At 39.5% G+C, this 7,667-nt stretch overlaps 2 long non-coding RNA genes across 2 annotated transcripts in view; one reads left to right on the top strand and one right to left on the bottom strand.

Moving 5' to 3' along the window:
- The window catches only part of LOC110267111, a 12,442-nt gene continuing 8,555 nt past the window's right edge, over positions 3,781-7,667 (bottom strand). The window contains exons 2-3 of the long non-coding RNA XR_002354449.1: positions 5,767-5,770; positions 3,781-3,792 (exon numbers count right to left, since the gene is read on the bottom strand). This is a non-coding gene — a long non-coding RNA (uncharacterized LOC110267111). The remainder of the gene's footprint in view (positions 3,793-5,766; positions 5,771-7,667) is intronic.
- The window catches only part of LOC107617265, a 20,752-nt gene continuing 20,152 nt past the window's right edge, over positions 7,068-7,667 (top strand). Inside the window, exon 1 of the long non-coding RNA XR_001614881.2 lies at positions 7,068-7,082. This is a non-coding gene — a long non-coding RNA (uncharacterized LOC107617265). The remainder of the gene's footprint in view (positions 7,083-7,667) is intronic.

Below are 7,667 nucleotides of genomic sequence, written 5' to 3'. Positions count from 1 at the left end.
AATACTTTCACTATACAACGTACATCCATACATACCATACAACTTACAAAAACTCATAAAGAGTATATCCATATATATACATAAATATATATAAATAACATTACAAGCATTAACCAATACAATTCCTATCCCTCTTACAGAATATATCAAGATAAAGGCGAGGGTACAATAAATAATCTAAAGCAACAGAGAGCATTTCAACAACAATTAAATAAACTCTTCGTGACTTTTGCATCCATATCCTGAAAGGGGAAAAATGTAGGGGGGTGAGAACATCATCCTCGAAAGGGTTCTCAGTAGAGGGTTTTTGGGAATTACTGTAATAGGATACGTGAAGATAAACCGTACGAGTGATTAATAACTGACTTATGCATCTTTTTAAAGATAACGGTTTACAGTAAAAGAGAAAATCTGAAATCCTTTTCTGAAAGAGGAAACTGTTCATTTAAAACAATATTTCGAAAGCCTTTCAAAAGATTTATCTATGCTAAACCAAAAATAGCCTTCCATACTATTCCAAATCAGAAACACAAAACCGAAACCAACCATCGGTCCATCTCATTTCAACCACGGCCCTAGGCCCAAAAAATCCAACAACAACCAATCACCACAATCCAACAGAGTCCCAGTTGCAAACACAGATAGGAGGTTCAAGTACAAACAAACAGTTACAGCAAGTAGAGCAAGTAGCAGATAATCTCAAATAGTCACAAAGACAAACCAAGTACAATATGCACACCCAAATAATGTCACATAAATGCATATGATGCATGCCTGTTCCTAGGGGATGATGATATCATCTGTCGGTTATAGAGCCAACCCGACAAGTCCTGGTAGCTAACCATTGGACTGTCCCTCTGTCGTGTCTCCCCAACTCGAGTTATACTCAATATAAACTTGATCATAATCATGATCCATATCCATCACCCTTACTAGTGAATATTTTTGGGGGTGAGCTCATCCGGAGATTTCACAGTGCCCGGCCACCCTGACGACATAGGGTCAAAAGAGCTTCGAGTCTCAACCTGGAACACGTGGTGGCTAGCCACTGCTTTCTCCCAGTGAAACTCTTATCTCCGATAGTGGAAGTGCAACATTCACATTTATCAATGATTCAGCATATACATGCATTCAATCTCATCTATGGATCAACATCCATCTCAGCCATTTGGCTCACGGTTCAGTCCAGAACCAGCCAATATTCATATCATACACAGCCATTCCGGCTCACGGTTCAATCCAGAACCAACCAATATTTATAATCATACACAGCCATTCCGGCTCACAACAAAACAGCACTTCCACATTCAACATCATCAATTCATAAAATCGGCATTTAAGCCATAAATCACTTTTTCCCAAATCATTTCACTTTGAAATCAAGTTTCAACTCTTTTAAGCCTTGGCTTTAAAGATCTCATTTCTCAAATCATCTCAGGCTCATAAGCCACTTTTACTCAAGGTAAATTCCCCTTTTAAAATCATGCCACTCTCGGCATCCTCTTTTCAAAACTTCTATAACCATGGAAAGTTAAAGATTCATTTTGAAACATTCAAAATCATCCATCCAACAATGGAATTTTAAAACAAAGTTTCTCGGCAAGGTCCCAAGCCCTTAGGGGAGAATAGCATAACTCATTTCGCCAAATTCATTTAAAATCATTAAAACCTTGGATTTTCGATTTGAGTAATAAAATAGGATCTAAGCCAAACCAAGTCACGTAATCATTTACTTCTTTCAAGCCGTTTCCTTTACTTAGGCAAAACCAATTTCAACCCCCATGATAAATTCTAGAACGTTTCAACTGTTCAAAATTGTGTTAGTCTTGTAAGAATTCAGAGTTCAAAGAGTACTTAAAACCTTTCCTGAAACATTTCAAAATGAAACTTGTCAATACACATTTAGGTTCTTTCAACATCATCGAAACTCCTCTAATTGAAACCCTCAAGTCAAATTCAAAGGCATTGCCCTTGTCACATTTAAAACAGCTTTAAAACATAAGTTTCATCTAAATAACTTTCTCCTGAAAAAGATACAATGCCTTTCTTAAGAAGCAAGACTAAATCACAATTCCCTCTTTAATAATTCATTTTAAAAGCATGAATCATCCTTTTCTTAATATTTCAACTAAAATAGTAGAAGCCTTCAGCTCATCATTTTTCCCAGACAACATTTCAATAAAGACTCGGATTTTATAGAAATTTTGGCAGCATCTCCCCTAAAACTTGGACTTTGCCACCCGGTCCGGGTCCCAACAAAACCATTCCCCAATCTTTTTCCAACAGCCCAGAATCCAAAATCAATTCAAAGGCAAGCCAAAATCCAACAGTTAATCTCAATACCATATTTCAAGAAAACCGTTTCAAAAATCAAATCATTATCAGCCGAATAAACTCATTTCTAAAGTTTCAAAGAAACGGTTCAGTAACAATCATTCATCAAAAACCAGATCATATAAAGCAAGCCAGGCTGAATTCAAGAGTGGATTCTATTTTTCACATTCTCAATAAAATTAACTCAATTCAATTCTCAACAGATTAAACATGATCTCAAAGTTTTAAAAGAATCAACTTAAAAAGCATTTCGTTTCACAAAACCACACAACAATTCAACCAACAAACGTTAATAATCAACCAAGGCAAATCCAGCCATACATAAGGCCGATACAATCACCAAATACACATTCTCTCACATCAGTATCCGTATGTAATAATTCTAATATATAAGAATATAGTTTTTGGAAAGCGCCCCTACCTCAAAACGCAAAATTCCATAACCCAAACGTCTCACAGAGTCTTTTCCGCCTCAACCCGAACTGACGGCAACCAAGACCTCAGCTCCCAGCCACTTTCGCAATAACCATAGCAACACTAATCATAACATACAATAATTAGGACTCAACCCCATGTTATCAAAACTCATATTCATTAACCAAACACAACAGAATACTAACACGTGGTTTTTCGAAACATAAATACTTACTGAACTAGCGAAACGAAGCAGCTGCGATTTCGAACAGGCTCGGCAACAGCTCCGACGGCAGCCAAAAGCTCCGGTGGATCAACTATAAAAACCACGCAGCATTAAACCTTCTCGAAATCCAAAAAGGCAGAAACCTCAATTAAAACCCTTACCGGAAAACTTTTCCGGCGACGGCAGCAGGGTCTCAAGTGGCAGAAGCTCAGCCCGGAGCTCCGGCGGTGATCCTGGAAGTCGCAGAACCACTCCCGGCGGTCAGGACATAGGGATGCAGCTCCCTTCTCCGGTAGCGACACCTGCGGTGGTGGCTGGTGCAGAAGCTCACAACGCAAGTAGCAACGGCGGCCTGAACCTCTTCCTCTCCTTCAGACCAGATCGGGGGGGATCTCCAGCAGTGGCGGCACAGGGACGGTGGTGGCAGTCCGAGGCGACGACGACAGCACACGGCGGCGCAACTCTGCGCGGTGGGTCGTGCTCCTCCTCGCACGATTCCGACAACAGCTCGTGGCTGGGCCGAATGGCGGCAACTGACGCAGCTCATGGCTTCACAGCAACTCCCTCTCTTTCCCAACGTCGCTCACTCATGGCGGATCAGGGAAGCAGAAACGGAGCTCCATCGTGCTTCCCGTTTGGAGCTGGCAAGGACGATGGCGCGGTGACCCAGACAGCAACTGGGCGCAGCTCGCAACTTCGTGGGTGACGGCGACGCGGTGAGTTCCTCTTCTCTCCTCTGCACGACACGACTCTTGACTGTGGACTCCAAGGCGGCGCGACGGCGATGGTGAAGCCCGACGCACCGGCGACGCTCCTCCCTCCCCTCTTCCTTCCTTCCTTCTCCGTGTATCCCTCACTCCACTTCCCTTTCTGTCTCGTTCTTTCTCTCTTCAGGTGGCTGGGTGTGTGTTTAGAGTAGAGAGGGGCAGCAGCTGTGGCTGTTTGGGTTTGAGGGAGCTAGTGTTTCATTTTTGAAACTTAGGGTTAGGGGTACTTTTGTAATTTCAAATAAAAGTAGGGGTAACATAGTAATTAGGAACAAATTTTTATCCAACAAAATTAATGTATAGAAATACTATTTGCTCCTCAATTTTACAAATTATTTTCAATAAAATATCCCAACCAAATAATTAGAAGTAATATATTTAATTTCTTCATTTTCCAAAATAGCAATACTAATATTTAAAAATATCAATCATTCAATCCAAATCATATAAAATTCTTCTTATTTCATAACTAACAACTTTATAATTCAAATATAGAAAATAATCCAATAATTGTAAGATTGGATAATAATCATAACTTATCTCAAATCCAATAAATCAAAACTTGCCTTAATTATATTTAATAAGATAATTTCTGAAAAAAAGACTGTAAATAACTACATGATTTGAGACTTGATCATAATAAGACTTTTCAAAAGTTCTGGGTCTTACACAAAGCCCATTCACATTTCATATGCTATCAGTAAGGCGGGCACTTTCGCATTAGCACTTTAGCACAAGACCTATTTAACATACACTTTTCAAGTATCTATCTTATTCATTGTTTCTCATTTTTTCCTCTTAAGTATCTATTTCCTTCATTAGTTCTCATTTCCTTTATTTTTATTATGCATCCACATCACCAATTACATACCCACACCTCCGCATCACCTACACTAATAAATGTACTTCCGCATCACCGCTTATTTACACATACTTCCGCATCACCAAATAATCAATTACACCTCTGCATCACCACCTATTCGCTCATCTATTATAACCTTAAATCGATTAGTTTCTAAATAATCAAACTTCGTAACGTTTAATGAAAACTCACTACAAGAAAAAAGGCCTGTCGGCACCCTTTTTTCTTGCCACGCTTTTAAAGCGTGCCCAAAAGTGGTCTATGGGCACGCTTTTACGAGGGTGGCCACTGATTTGGAATTTGGCCACGCTTTTTTTGCCATGCTTAAAAAGCGTGGCCATAAAGAGAAATCGGCACGCTTTTATGAGGGTGGCTACTGATTTGTGATTTGGCCACGCTTTTTTTTGGCACGCTTCAAAAGCGTGACTATAAAGAGAAACCGGCACGCTTAAAAAGCGTGGCTAGTTAGTTTTTCAATGGTCACCTTTTTAAAGCGTGCCCATATCTTATGTTTATTTGGACACCTTACAAAAGCGTACTGATAGAGTTCCCTCCTTCCAAAATTTAGTTTCCCACCCCTTTTTTTCACACTTCACTTTTTTTTTCTAAGTTTTATGTTTTAACCCTAGACTAGAAGTGTTGGTTTCGAAAATAACTTCTAACCCTATGTGGCCGTCACTCACCCTTCTCATATCTGCAACCCTAACTCCCTCTCCCAACAACGCCGCTGTCTCCCTCTCTCAACCCGTCACAACCCCTCCCTCCAACTCGTCGCAGCACCACCAACCATCAGCACCACTAGTCGCTCATGCCCCACGCCGCCGTCTCCCTCTCTCACGCGTGGCGCCAACCATCAGCACCACTCGTCAGCGCCACTCGTCAGCGGCAACCCGTCAGCGCCAACCGTCATTCTGCTAGTGCCGACGTTTCTGGTGTTTATAGGAAATGACCGGTGGCGTCTCCATCGAGCTTGGCGTCGGATGCATCGCTGGCGTCAGCGGTAAAGATTTGATTCATGGTTTAGGGTTTCTCTGAAATCGCTGCTTGAAAGGTTCGATTCCTTGCCCCTCGTCTTGCTTGAAACCATCGTGAAGAATTGAGAGAAGGCTTTCTCTGAAGTCGCTGCTGAGAGGGTTCTTGATGATATGGTTAGGTTAATTGACGATCCTCAAACAGTTTTAATAACCGCAACAAGGCTTTGATCATGATTGAGGCTTGAGGCGAATCCACCATCGAGCTTCACTATCTCCCTGTTTATGAAGAAACTTACAAGGTACTACTACCTTTTTTCCCTATTTCATGCATATCTACTTCATTGTTAAGTTGATTTCAAGGGACAATTTCTGATAATCATATCATGCCTAGAAACTAGAAACTCAAAATCCTATGCTAAATTGATTGGGTTAGTTACTAGCTCTAGCTGTTGAATTTGCTAGTGTGGGTTATTGTTAGTGTTATTATTGATTGCTTGTTTCCATTTTGTGGTTCAGAGTCTGAAATCAAGGGGTATTCAGTTCCCTGGCCGTCACAACGAGAGCTTGGCGCCTATTTTCAGTGTCTGAGGTTGAACTTGATCTTTCATGCCAGACTCAGCATGACGATATTCCTGTGCAGAGTTTTACTCCTGAACAAACTAAGGAAGCTTTTGATGTTGCTAGAAACAATATTGAGCTTCTTTCTACTGTGTTGTCTTCTCCACAACAAGATGTCTTGCAGGTAGATTTTAATATTTTATATATTTAGTTTGGTGTAATATTTGTTAGTATATATAGAAATATGCGTGATAGTGGAAGCATATGTGCACACAACAGGGTCCAAATTAATTAAAGGTTCCACTATGGAATTAGGTGTCTCTTGTACCTGGGTGAGTGAACAAACTCAGCTTTCATTCACGTGCCTTGTTCAAAATGTGATTTTTTTTATGCTATGGAAGCGTTATAATGTGCCTACATGATTGCATAGTTTTTGTTTTGTGAGGCTGTGTCTGTGTTCGTCTTTGGTAAGTGTCTGTGTCTGTGTTCTTCTTTTTGTCGGTGGCTTTTTCTTACTATTGATTGGAACTGGTTTTTTCTCTTTTTTTTTTGGTGTGTCTTTCTCTGTTTGTTCTTGATTCATGCGTAGTAATTGAATTGTTCATTAGAGACTATTAATACCAAATTGTAATTGTCTCAATATGTGACTCACACTACTGTTTTGTGATTAAATTTAATCTTAGTAATTCTTATCTGATTGAGAAACAATTGTCATTGGTTTGTTTGTAGTATATATAACTATATAGCTCTTAATTCTATGGATTAATTTGGTTGTTGGAGAAATACTAGGTGTTAATTCTAGACGTTTCATATTAGATTATTTTGGGAGTGAAGTGTTTATGGGTTGACTTTAGCTCTGTAGAGTGCATGGCTGTAAAAGATTGCTCTTTTTTCCCTATACAGTGAAGAAGAGATTGCTCTTTTTTCCTATCAACAAGGATGTCTGGGTGTGTTCCATTTGATTTTACTCATGTCTTATTTATTCAATTTTCTCATAGATTCATAAAAAAATGTCACTTCTCATGGATTTCATATCTGAAAACTGTCCCTGCTAATGCTTCAGGTATGGATCTCTCCTATTTCAATCTGGGTACATTCCTATCTTTCTCAAATCCATTGTTTTCAACTTCTCTTTTCTTTTTTCGTCATCGGGTTCACTTCAAAACTAGACTTTTTTTTTGCCCCGTTATATGGATTCGTGTTCATTATGCTAAGAAAAACTCGTGAGTTTTCAGCTTCTCAAATCTGTGTTTAAAACTTTTTTGGGAAGGGAAATGGGTGGTAATGTGGTGATTTAGCTTCATGTGTTTATAAGAGGCAAAATTTTAAGGATATTGTGGGATTTCAAATTCAGAGGGCTTTTAGTTAATCATGTTTAACATTTTCTTCTGGTTTTCAGGTAAAGAGTGTTGGTGTTCTGATCTAGCTTGGTACCAAATCCAACGCTTATGAGGTACTATTTCAGTATTTCTTGCTCCCTTCCTTTTCTTTTGATTCATCATCTTTGTATTAGCAAAAATAGCCAGAAGAAA

The sequence above is a fragment of the Arachis ipaensis genome, chromosome B09 (assembly GCF_000816755.2).
Source record: "Arachis ipaensis cultivar K30076 chromosome B09, Araip1.1, whole genome shotgun sequence".
Lineage (NCBI taxonomy): Eukaryota > Viridiplantae > Streptophyta > Magnoliopsida > Fabales > Fabaceae > Arachis > Arachis ipaensis.
Note: the sequence above shows the minus strand (reverse complement) of the source record. Positions and strands in the feature narration are given on the sequence as shown.